We start from the raw sequence: 13,496 nt of genomic DNA, 5'->3' as shown, positions 1-13,496 counted from the left end.
CTGGGCATCTCTTGAATGACAGTCAGTTCTGAACTAGAAATGCAGAGCTCACGTGCACAGTCCCCCTCTCTCAGCAAGGACTTCTCTTCCCCTTTCTTCCTCCACTTTCTAGTGACCCCGGGCAGTTCCACTTCTCCTTTCTGATCAGTCTGGTAGAGGCAGCACAAGGCTGAGCCTATGATTGAGAGCCAATGCCGACTTCATCTCTACATAGGGCAATTGGAGGGGCAGCTGCGATCTGAACTTCCAGAGCTGTGACCATGGATGTCCCACCAAACAGGTTCTATCCCACGCTCTTACCCATGACAGAGATAGCTCTCTCAGGCTCTAGGTCACTGACCCACACTCAAATGTCTCAAAGGCCCAGGCAGGTACTGTAAATACGGGGAGCTCACCGGACCTGGGACAATTGGGAGTGGTAGGGAGTGTGGCAAACTGAGGAGTGAGTGCTTACCTGCCTGAAGCAGACAGCTGCTCCTCAGTTTTGACCTATGCTGACATGTGGGAATTCAGGCCCAGTGCTGCCGTATCTTCCAATTTGTTAAGAAAAGCTCAGATTAGAATTTCTATCAGAAATCACCCAATTTCTAAAACACGCTGCAGACCCAAAAAATACAGTTGTGGAGCAGGTTTGTCCCTAACAATTACAGGGCCTGGGGTAAGAGTACAAACAGAGGCATGCACCATATGTCTAAATAGTTACACATTATAACTCAAACTTATAAACTATGTTAAACAAAATACATTTTTTTCTTTTACCTCAACAAATACATCTTTGTAACAACCTGGTGGGTGAAGTTTGAATTTAGATTTCCTAGGCATTTGGGAACTTTGTACGAACACCAGGTTGCACAGTGACAACAGTACCCGGACTGCAGCCTGTCGGCTCCTTGTCCCTCACTGGGCTCCTCCTTAGCAGCCTCGTGTTCATTTGGCAGGCATATCAGCCTTGGGCTCCATCCACACCTCTCCCACACAGACAGCCATCCTGTGGCTACCCTCCAGGTCCGGGGTACACATAACAGTGGCCTTGTCTACCCTGGAGAGGAGGTATCTGAGGAAGAGGCCCAGCTCTTGCGAGCCAGCTTGGATTACACAGGCAGGGGATTCTGGTGCCCTGGGTGTGTGCAACGCAGCTTACGAGGGCACAGAGGGCTCTGAGTAGGCATGCCCCTTGGTCCTAAGGATTCCTTGCCCCATGGGAAGGGGTGTAGCAAGAGGAGGGCCAGTGCCATCCCTGTGATGTGGGGAGTCGAGAGCAGGGACCTCTTTTGTCTGTGTCTGAGAGTGGCACTGCAGAGCTACCAGTTTGTGACTCTTATCAAGGTCCGTGGTGTCTCCCCAGAAAGCCCAGGATGTAGGAGGGCTTCACGCAGCAACAGATGGGCACTTGACAGCATCATCATCATCTGCTGTGTTGACACACGAGTTCCTGGAGAATGTTTGTTGCCCCACCTGCCATCCACAGTATTTATCTCTTACTAGCAGTGTTATTCTCTGAGTTAGTATCAAAGCAAATTACGGGAAAGCCAGATTTTTAGGGTCAGGGTTGAGAAGTGTGGGTGGGGAAAGAGAGGGAAGCAAAGTCAACCCAAAGGTCATGGGGTTGCCATCTGCTGGACCCAAACGTACCAGCAATGTTTACTGATACCTCCAGTCATGTTCCAGCGTGGCTGCGGCTTTACAGTGAAGGAGGCGAACCAGCTGAGTGCCCCACTTCTTTTTGGGGCAGATGGGCTGTCTCTCCCTGCTGCCCTGGCCTCCTTCCCCCTCTCAGGTGTCCACACCCAAAAGCCTCTAAGAAAGTCCAAGGGGGTGAAAGGGCTAATGAGCTAAGAGCAACACTAAGGTGGTGGATTTAATCACCTTATTTCTCAGAGGGCACCGGCATTTCGAGAGGCAGCGAGGAAGAGAAATTCCTGACCCAAAGAAATGAGGGCCTAGTATTGGCATTGTAGGCTCTGTAGCAAGCATGTAGAAGGGATATTGAATGTTAATTCTTGCCCTTAAGCTTTCGGTAAGCTACTGGCTACTGTACAGGCCTTGAGTGGTACCAGGGGAATGAGAAGTAGGTGTGGGAGAGCAGCAGGGACATAGCCTTCTAAAAATCATGTTGTTTTCAGCTGCTTGGTATGTAATTTGAGTTACTCTACTTCCAGGAAGATAGGATAAAAACTTGCTCCTGGTTTAAAGAATCTACCAGCAGAGAGAGATAAGGAGCTCTCTCTTAGGGGAATTCACTAGGGAAATTCCATCGCTGCCTGGGAGGTTTATCTGCTCCTTCTGGAAGGTTCCTGAGAGACTGATGACCTTGTCACTGTACCTAGAAACTAAAGTTAGCAACAGTGGCAGAGACTGACAAATGACCTCTCAAAGCCATTTTTCCCTTTTCCCGAATTACAGAACCCTCATTTTGTCTAGCATGGCAATGTGCCCAGCTAAAAAGATCACATTTCCCAGAGTGTTTTGCAGCTAGGGAGGACCACATAACACAGGGTACTGAGAAACAAGCAGAAATTGCTGGTAGGGCTTATGGGAAAGCACTTTAAAAAGTGGGGCCATCTCTGTTGGCACATGTCTCTCTCCTTTCTGTCTGGAAGGTAGATTGCAATGTAGGAGATAGGACAACCGTTTGAGGACCATGAGTCATCAGAAGTAAGATAAGAGATTCTGGGTGCCTGATGATACTGCAGAAATGTGATGATACAGGCTCAGAAGGTCTGCCTCTGGGTTTCTTTTAGGTGAAATTGGAAACAAGTTTATTTTGTTAAGCTACCATGAGTAGCACAATTAAGTACTGCTTACCTAACTCTGTCTAAGGAGTCAAGAGAACAACCAAACCACTCTCCTAGTGATTCCCAACTGGGAGTGATTTTGTCTCTCCAGGGAAGTCTGGCAATATCTGTGGACATTTTTGGTCATTACAACTTGGGAGATGTATGCTACTGGCATTTAGCAGATAGAGGTCAGGGATGGTGGTGTACAGCCTGCCTTGCACAAGGACAGACTCCACAATGAAGAATTATCCAGCCCCAAGTGTCAGCCCTGCTGCTTCTAGAGCACTAGACCTCAGCCTACTAATCTTCTCTGGCACCCTTGTCCATCCCTCCTTTCTTAGAAACAAACTCTGGGTACTGGCCAGGCTGGACAATTCATGTCCTTGGCCCTAGCTTACATTTTCCTTTCCCCAAGCCTTTGCTCTTCCTCCTCTGCCCAGGATTCCTCTGCCATCTTTTCAAGGTTTCTTTAGATGGGGCCAGGAATCTTCACTTTTAATAGGATTCTCTGGTGATTCCCATATAAGTAATGTGAGGTAATTCTGCTTTAAGTGGTATAAGGTGTATGTCTTTATTAGGCCACATTTTGTTTTTGAAATTCTACCCATTTTTCAAAATCCAACTCAATCATCATAGTGCCTGCCAGGAATGTAGGATGATTTTAGGTGACACTTGGATAAAACTTATTTATTTTAGTCAGTATATATTTATCCTAATGAGTTTCATGGGCTACCGTTTATTATAACGATATACATGTTCCTTTATAAGTAATTTACTTTCATAAAAAAGTGAACTGATTTAAAGAAATCTGTTAAAAACTAACATCATTCAGGAAACACCACTTTTGTTAATGTACATAGTATGTACATACTTGCTTTGTTTTTGGATCTTTTTCTTTATTTTCTACATTGCTGCTTTTTAATATGCATAGAGGATAGTGAAGACAGGGGTAAAAGATGAATAAAACCTCTGTGTTGGCCAAAACCAAGATCAGTTATACTCTCCTTTTGTTTAAAAATATATATATATTCAGACTTTTAAAACCTAGCAAGAATAGGTTATAAACACGAACATTTGGAAGCCTAGGAGAATCTCTGAAATGTCCCCCTTTTGTTTTCTCTGGAGAACACCCCGTTCTGAAAAGTGAAAAGCATTGTATCTCATTTCCCTATCTCGTGGCATTTTAAGTTTCTAACACTAAACTTTCCAAACCACCTTGTAACAGGTAGTGGTAGACAGAGGTCCCATCCCAGGAGATCAGCCCTTCATAGCTGCACCACTGGAGCAGGGAAATTAGGTTGAGTGTCAGATCAGTACCAGCCCTGCCCCCACTCCCATTGGTCCACTCCAAGTGAAGTCAGCATCATGCACATCAAACGCTTTATTAATGCCCACTGGCACATGGGATTTAAGAGTTACTCACCATAAGTATCAAGGTAAAGACCTAGATTCTTGATGGGACCCCAGAGACCTTACATCTGCCCTCAGCGCATCTCACGCCACTGTTGTTTCCTCTGTACTGGCCTCTATCCCTTTCCCCAATTCTGTACTCTTCCCTTGACTTCAGAATCTTGCTCATGGTCTTCAGTCTCAACTGACCCACTCTTTATCCTATTCTCCCCTCCATTTATTTAACTTCAATTATCAGTTTAGAGAAGTTTTACCTGATTCTCAGATTAGATCAGATCCGCACTATCACATAGCTTCATAGCACTACACACCTTTCCTTCATAACCATTAACAGAGGGAAATTTCACATTTATCTGTGTGGTTGTTTGGTTAGTATTTCCAACCACAGATTACAAGGCTGTATGAGGGCAGGGATTGCAAAGGTTTTGCTCACTTTTGTATTCTTAGCCCCAAGCACAGTAGCATACAGCTTACCACACCGTAGGAATTGGATAAACATTTGCTGACTGAAGGAAAAAAAAATGGATGGGTGGGTGAAGGAATGAATGAAGCATGTGCCTGCCTTCTGGGAATGTATAATCCAAGACAATTCTTATTCTGACAATGGAACATGAGTAAAAAACTAAAACTCAGAGATCATAGGGACAGTAAGCATCAATTGGATCTTCTAAGAGCAGGGGTCAAGGGAAGGAACTCCTTCCCCTGGAGATGGGAGAAACTGGGGACAGGAGCCCAGGTTGACCAGAGGAGGCTAGGCTGGTGAACTGTGTCTCTTGAGTGAAATTGGCATCTAATTTTTAATCTTGTGTTTAGATGTCACAATCAGATAGAGTCAAGGAACAAGATCAAAGTAAAAGCAAGCTGGAGTCCTAAACAGGGCTCTGTCTATCCTCTTCAGCCTCTGTTCTATTCCTCAAAGTCCTGCTTCCATGATAATGTACAATGGAAGTACAGTGATGATGAACAAATAGAGAGCAACTGAGGCAGGCCTGCCTTCCTGCTGGCCTAGCTGACTCTTTGTGCACCTACCCCTGTACACACAGTCCACAAACCAGTCCTCTGACTCAGGGAGAAAGAGGACACATTCCAAAGAGCCTCTTCAATTGGAGCCTCAAATATGGCAACCATGAAGGTTTCTCCTGAGATCATGGAGAGATGATGATGAAGATGTCCACCCGTATCACAGACAAAGCTGCCGTTGATGAATAATGGGGGACAGCCAAATGGCCACCTAAATAGGCTATTCACTAACCCATGTGCAAAGGCAGAGACCATCTCTGTCTTGCTACTTCTATCCCCAGTGCCCAGAACAGCAGGCACTCATATTTGTTGGTTTGATGAATGAATGAATGAGTGAGTGAGTGAATGAATGAAGTACCTCTTATATTCTTAAGGCTTGTCTACTTCAGGTTAAATTTATCTCTCAGAGGTTTGTGTCTCATTGTTTATTCTCAGGGGGTAGGGAGGACTAAAATCCTGAGGAACCCAGGCTGACTGGGTTGATTTGATAGCCTCCAGAAAGTTTGTAGTGCTACTAGGATGAAGATCTAGTTCTGTCTGCTCCTATCCCCTGGGGGCAGAAGACAATATATCACTGAACTGTGACCTAGAACTGGGATGCAGGTGCTTAGAGGAGTTATTTTTTGCCACCCATAATCCATTCCTCCTCAGTAAAGTACCCTGATTTCTGCTTCAAGAATTGCCTCTTCCCCATATGTAGAGCTGTCAGTCAGATGCCTTGCTTTATCTGGCCAAGGTGCAACCATGTGACCCAGGCTGGTCCAATCAAACTCTGCCCTGGGAATCTGACTCCTGAGCAGAGCAAAGCAAAGACCCAAAAGCTGGTGGGAGCCCTCCAGTCCTACTGTGAAGCCCTGACAAGGGAATTCCTGTGGGGACAACTGTCCTGGTTCTCGCCTTATCCTGAGCCTTTTCTCCAGCCTTCCTTTAGATTCTACGAGCCACACAATGTCCTTCCAACAAGTTCATTTCCTCCTTAAGTCAGCCAGAATAAGCTTCTATTAAAAAACCCAAAACTCAGAAATGGTGAATCATACCTGGGCTTCCTGGGGCAGGAGAGGAGGCAGGGCACTGGATCCTAATTCTCAGGGACCAACAGGAGTAGACTGCTTTCTGAGAGGGCTATGGAATGCCCTGTGCTCCATCAGAAGCTGGGAGTTCAGCCGAAACTTCACCAGCCTCTGGAGGGCCTGACCTGGAAAAGACCCATTACTGCTCCTGGCAAGAAACCCGGGCTCTAATTTGAAAACCATCACTGGGAGCTGCAGCTCAGCTTCCGGGCTGTACTCCCTCCCCCTTCAGTCCTTATGCATGGAGCTCCGGCCAACCTGCCCAGGGACAATATTCAAAATTCAGGGCCACACACTGGCCAGTCATGGATGCCGGAGCCAGGGCAAGGTGTGCCCTGCACCAGCATGGAGGGGCTTTATGGCCAGGGCTCCTGACCGTTCAGAATATAAATATTTTAATATTTTAACAGTCATTTCAGCTGCAATGGGGGCACACTACCTGGGTGTCAGTTCAGCACCTACAGGACTGTGAATGTCTCTGAGGGAGGGACCCTTTCCTGTGCACACAACTCTGCTCTCCTCAACCTTTGTTCCCTGACCTGTTCCTGCCTAGCCAGGGGCTTTGCCCAGAGCAGGCAGTTCACATACACTTGTAAATAAAAAATAAAAATCCTAGGGTAAAATAAAGAAAGTGGAAAGGAAGGGAGAAGGAAGGAAAAAAGGTGGATCTGTTCTAGAAAAATCACACGATGGACCTTCTCCCTGCCTTCCCACTTACCACCCCAAAATGTTTATTTGCATGCTCATTTTAAATAAGTGTCAGGGGCACTCTTGAAAGAGGAAAAAAGGTATTCAAAGCAACGGTGATATATGAAAGAATAAAACGACTATGCTGCTTAATCTTGCTGGGGCGAGGGATGATCGCAGCTGCCCTTTATCAGACACGTCATTTTCTGTTCACTCTGTTTTCGGAACTATTATTATTCCCACTTTATAGATAAAGAAACAAACTCTAAAGTGGTTAAATGCTTTGCCCAAGGTCACACAGCCAAGTATGGAGAGGGGACTCCAAGCTGGAGCTATATACCAAGCTTGACTTGAGGGAATTCTTGTAGGCAGTACTATGGGCACAGCAGCCCGAGTTGGTGCTGCCACCTAGTGACAAGGCAGAGGACTGTGGAGACAAACCATCCGCTCCTTCCTTCCCCCTTCTGGCTCTGTTCCCAACTTCCCAGCTTAAGAGAGAACCAGGCAGTGAGTCTTTCTCCGGCAGCCAACCCGGACCTGTTTTGACAGAACCAGCTTGGATAAAGAGAACTGACTTCTAGATGTCAGCTGGCACCTCATCAGACATCCTCACTACATCCCAGAGCACAGCTCTGAAGACATATGTGTTATACAAATGAATGACCAGGGACGCAAATCTCCACAGGTTTGCCAATCAACCTGGTTTCCATCGACAGCCTCTGAAGACAATTTACTGTGAAGATCAGCGTCTATCACCTCTCCATCCAGGACCAAGACTTCTGCCTCAGTGGTGGTCCTGCACGATCCTTTTGATTGAGTACCTACTAGCTCCCTAGTACCACATTAAGCAATTGTCTTGCATTATTTCATTTCATTCAAGACCCAGAGCGGTCAGTGCGGCATCTCTAAGTTCACAGAACAGGGACCGAAACCCAGATGCCCAGTGAACCCTGATTCTCCAAGTACAACGTTCTTTCTGCTCCACCACTCTGCCCTACAACCCCGTCAACCCATGAAACCTTGTTTTTGGCAGCCTAGTCATCCCGATGTGATGACTCAAGGGTGAATGTCGGGCAGACTGCCAGGAGGAGAAGGGCCTGTGTCAGCACAGTGGCTTTCCTGACCTTTAAGGCAGCGAAGAGTTATCTCAATCTGAAACGTGTGGCTGCCGAGTGATTTCAGTCTCAGCCATAATAGGACATGACAGCTGGGCAGATAAGCAGAAGCAATTCCCACTTCCTGTGCTTTCCAGGACTCCGGCTGGGTCTTCTCCCAGACCAAGAACACCTGAAACATGGAAGCCAGAAGCTACGTTTTCCTTTTAGACCTGGTTCTTGGAATCTTGTTGGAAATGAAGAGAGAAGAAAGGGACACCTTCTAGAAGGCAAGATAGTCTCACCAAACACGTGCTTCATTCTGCCCCCAAATTAATCTGGTAACTTCTCTGCTTGATCTTCAAAGGTTGTCTTTCACGTGCATCATTCATGTCAGAAAATCCATGTTAGATTCTGTGCTACATAAACCGGTTGCCCATGGTGATATAATAAAAAGAATAGTCACCTCTGCCCCTAACACCATGTATCTAGTGAGGGCAGATACATGCTCCAAAGTAGACTTATTTTTTTACCTGAAATATCTAGATTACCCACCTAAGCTAATGGTTTCTTATATCTGCTGGACATTGGACTGCTTTGAAGATCTGGTAAATCTTATGGCCCTCCTTGCCTTCCTTTACAAAATATATATGTACTCATCAAATTTGAGTTTTATGATTTCAGGGGTTCATAGACTGGAAACCCATTTGCAGATCCCTGAGGTGAAAATCTTTCATCAGTCAACACAGCAAACACCAAGACTCAAAACACCCAGCTGCTGGGTGAGAGTGTGGACCAGGGCATTGGAAGTCAGAAGTTCTCCTCAGCTGTAACAATTCCGTGAGCTGGGGTGTCCTCATACTTACAGGAAGTAAGCCTGCTTCACATGAGGCTGAATGCTTGGCACAAGGGTCCCTTTGACCTGGCAAGTCTGATACAGGGTGCCATCAGCGATTGAGAAGAAAGGAGTGGGATGAAGATGGGCTGAGGTTCAGGGGTGGAATAAGGACATATGTTAGGCATATTACTTGACTTTTCAATGGTTTTTAAAAGTAATATATAAAAATGTCTCTCTGGCAAAATGCTCTGTGCTAAAATGGCCATGTCAAGTGCCTTCCAAGTGCAGTGAATGAAAGATTAAGGCAACCTTTGTGAGGCAGCCAGCTGCCCATGCAGTATCATTACAAGGGCATAAGATCTACAAACTCTGTTCCTGTAGCTTAAGGTATTTATTACAACCAAAGTGCAAATGCTCTTCATAAGAGTAATACTTTGTCTTATCAGCCATTTATACTTTAGACAGAATTTTTGCCTGTACCTTCTCTGAAAGTCTTTTGAGTCACAGGAGGGTAGAGTGGGCACAGGAATGCTAGAGATTGGAGGAAAGGGTATGGGAGAGGACTTGGAGGATGGGAGCTAGAGGCATTGAACCAAATCAATTGAGTTGATTGAATCATTTGCCTAAAGAACGAATTCTAGCCATCAAAGTATTAGTCCCTGTTTCTGCCCTAATATCAGTAAGTGCCCTGAGTACAGATTTTATGTTATCAGCCTTTCTTAATGTTTCATGGTGGGAGGATATATTAGTTGTTTACCTATTGACTGTCTTCTCTGTGGGACTGTAAACTTCTGCAGGTTCAAGACCTTGTCTGTGTGTTCACACATAACAGCTATGCTTAGAGCAGTGCTGGATATGAAGTCAAGGCTCAGCAATATTTGTTGAATGAATAAATGAATGAATGGGTATCACTACCTCCTTACCACTCTCCAGCCCTGCCTGCTCCCCACTCCCCACTCACTCTAGCAATGGAAAGGAATGGATGCTTGATGTCAACACCCCACAGATTCCTTCTGCTGTCCCAAACTTTGCCAACACACTGGCCAGGAGCAGGCTTTTGATAGCCATGGAAATGGTGGGGATATGTCAGCTCTAGAATGAATGAGGGTATGGGATCCAGAGGGAAGCAAGCTTCCTGATGGTATACTTGAGTCTGGGCACAGAAGGGAGACTGAGTCCTGCCCCATGTGCCACAGAGGCTGTGGGGGATGGAAACAGGTTGTGTCAGTAGTTTCATGTTGTGGTTACCTGATCTGCAGAGAAAGCAGAGTCATCCCACCAGGTGAAATTATGCAACACGTGGCCCTTATCATGGCCTGAGCCCAGTAGCTGTTTTCCATCTGAGTTTAGAACCATTCTTCTAATTCATTATTTCCCAAACTCAGTCACCTGAAAACTGCAGCCATGAACCACCTGCACTGCTATTAACCTCATTTTTTTAATTGACTCATTTTTATTACTTGAACACACATATTTTAAAGGGAAATTAGCAGATAATGGAGACCCAAAGGAAAGGTGTGGCCAGCAGGACCCGCGCAGCCTCACAGAGAGCACTGCACACAGACTGGAAGGCCAGGCGGCACAGGCGGTGAAGGCAGGGGCTGAGCCTGCCCAGGGAGGGAGGAAGTAAAAGGAGGTGAGGCTGCAGGACCCTGGCAGTCTCGGGGCAGGAGGGAAAAGGATGCTGCAGCCTGGGCTGGAGCTGGGCCAGCAGAGACTGTCAGAAGGGAAGCTGAGGGAGCATTGGTGGCAGGGGGCTGCCTTAGGTGCTGTCAGTGGGGGGCTTCAGAGAGGCGCGGTATGGGTGAGACAGAGCGCTGAGGTCAGGGCAGGGCCTGAGGATGGTGTGTAGGAGAGGTCACATGGGAAGCTGAGACAAGAGCAGGGTGCTGTTTAGGAAGGGGTGCTTGGAAATGAGCTGGAAGGGAAGGGCAATAATAGGAAGAAATGGGCTCTGGGTGTGGGTCCCCATTTACAGAAGGGCTGTGCTGTGCTCCTGGGACTAGACAGGGAGTACATCAGTCTCAGCTGGGCAGTAACCCTTGTGTTGTTCACATGCCATCCGAAACTACCTCATATGCCACTGGTACCTGTACCCCAGCTCTAAAGCAAGGAGCGGCAGTCCAGGACTTGCAGGCCAGAAATCCAGAAACGTGCTCTCCTACTGGACAGCTAAGAGTTCTGGGGAGCACCAGAGACTGAGAGGCGTGTTAATGGATGACAGCTCAGGGAAGACCAGAAAGGAAGTTGTCACACAGTGATGTGTGATAGCAAGATCTGGGCAACTGCAAAGACACAAAGCTGTGTTTGGATTCTAGAGTCATCTGAAGAATCACACAAATTATTATGTGTGAGAGATTAAATGTGGTTGTGCTCCTGAGTCATTACTCTGGCAAATGTGAAGCCTTGAAACTTAAGAAAGTGGGGATGCTTCCAAGCACCAAGAAGTAAGGGAAGGAGGTGCCTCGCTTCCACATGCATAGGAGCTAATGGTTGTGGAAGGCCTGGATAGTTCCATCCGCCTGGTTAACTGCCCCTCTCTTTCTGGGAACTGTCCCTCATCCTCTCCAATATGGTTCCCCCGGGAGCTGCTCCCCCTGCCCCTGAGGTCATGGTTGATGGGTCTAGGAATGGGCATCTGGGAGTTTGTATTTAGGACAGAAAATCAGGGCAGCCTCTCTCAGGCAGCTGAAGCTGTTAAGAGGTGAAACTCCAACAAGGAGAAAACTAGTCTTTAGGAGGGGAGAAAAGAAAAAGAAAGCTGACATGCAGGATGCTATGGGCTATCTGTGTCCCCCCAAAAGTCATATGCTGAAGCTTAAAGCCCAGTGTGATGGCATTGGGAGGTGAGGCCTTCAAGAGGTGATGAGGTCATGAAGGGACAGCCCTCATGAATGGAATCAGTGCCCTTATAAAAGAGACCCTAAAGAGCTCCCTTGCCCTTCCGCTGTGTGAAGTCACAGCAAGAAGATGCTGGCTGTGAACAAGGAAGGGGGCGTCATCAGACACCGAATTTGCTGACACCTATGTCATGGGACCTGACCTCCCAGCCTCTGGAACCGTAAGAAACAAAGTTCTGTCATTTATGAGGTGTTTTTGTCATATCAGCCCCAAAGGACTCAGGGAGAATCTGAGAAGAAAAGAGTCCCGGGCACATTCCAGTCCTTGGTTCTGTCTGTCCCCAAGGCTTCAGCCACACTCTGCCCTTTCTGCCATGATCAGCAACTCTTTGAAGTATGTGAGCTTCCCCCAGCAGTCTTGAAACACATTCTCTTTGAGCTTAAGCTGATCAGGTTGGGCGCCTGTCATCTGTAATCAATGCAACAGTAAAAAGAAAGGGTTATTGAAAAAACTGGGGTGCAGTCAGCACTCTTGGTTTTCCCCATCTGAGACACCAGGAAGCACTTTGGAGACTACTCAGAGCTCAGGGCAGCTGATGGCATCAACACAGGGACTCACACAGCCATGGACTCAGGAAGACTTAAAGGAAATCCGTAAATACTTGGGCTTCATTTCAGACTTGTTTGATTCTTTCTAATTATTTTATTTGTTGACAGAATTAAGGTGAATGTGAACTGTGTTCTGCAGGGCATGATGCCAAAGAGTGAAACTTGAGAGGGTGAATTCAGGATTTGTTACTTTCCTAAAATGTGATTATTGGACTTGCATGGGAACTCACACACTGAACTTAAAGCAGCTTTTCTGGCCTCATGAACTTGCAGCAGCTGAGGGTGCAGAAGGGTGACAGGAACAGAATCAGGGGTTATAAACCAGGGCACTTTTCCTTTACAGCTTCCCATTTCTCTGTAAGATTCACTGGGAGGATGTTACTCTCCCTCCAGACTCCCACCTGCATCCACTCCAGTCCACGTCTACCTCTCACCTGCCCACTCCCCGCATCCTCTCTCCACTGCCCATGTTCAGTTCAAAAACTCCATTCTTACTGGGGTGACCACCATGGCCTCCTAAGAGGTCTCCCTGTCTCCACACTGCCCCCTCCCCAACTGGGTTGTCCACCAAGCAGAGTAACCTCTCCATACTTGAACAAATCTGACAATACTTGGATAAATCTGATAATGACCCTTAACCCTTATCTGCTTAAAACTTCTCAGTGGCACCCCTTTGCTTTCGAGATCAAGTAAAAAAACCCTTAATTATACCTGCACCATCTAGCAGCTGCTGCTGTCTTGGACCTTGCCCTCCCCCTCACTCTGTTTCAGCTACACTGACTTTGTTCAACTATTTAAAGAGCTGTGTATGCTCCCTTCTGGCTCAGGGCCTTTGTACATACTCTACTGTTCCCTCTTCATGGAATACCTTTCCCCTCTCTTTCACCTACTTAGTTCCTCTGTCGTAAAATTCAGCTGAAGATCTAGCTTCTCTGTCCTTCTTTACAAATTCTTACAAATAAACCTCATAGCACTTAGATGATTGTCCTCCCAGCTAGACAGTGAGCTCCACAAGGGTGGGGGTGGGGGGCAGGTGTGCTTTCCTCATCATTGAATCCCCAGAACTGGCCACAGGGCCTGGCCAAGTCTTACCCATCCCTCAAGACCCTGTTCAGACATTCTCCTCTCTGAGAAGCCATCTCTGGCTCCCT

The sequence above is a fragment of the Manis javanica genome, chromosome 8 (genome assembly GCF_040802235.1).
Source record: "Manis javanica isolate MJ-LG chromosome 8, MJ_LKY, whole genome shotgun sequence".
Classification (NCBI taxonomy): Eukaryota; Metazoa; Chordata; class Mammalia; order Pholidota; family Manidae; genus Manis; species Manis javanica.
This window is presented reverse-complemented; position numbering follows the sequence as displayed.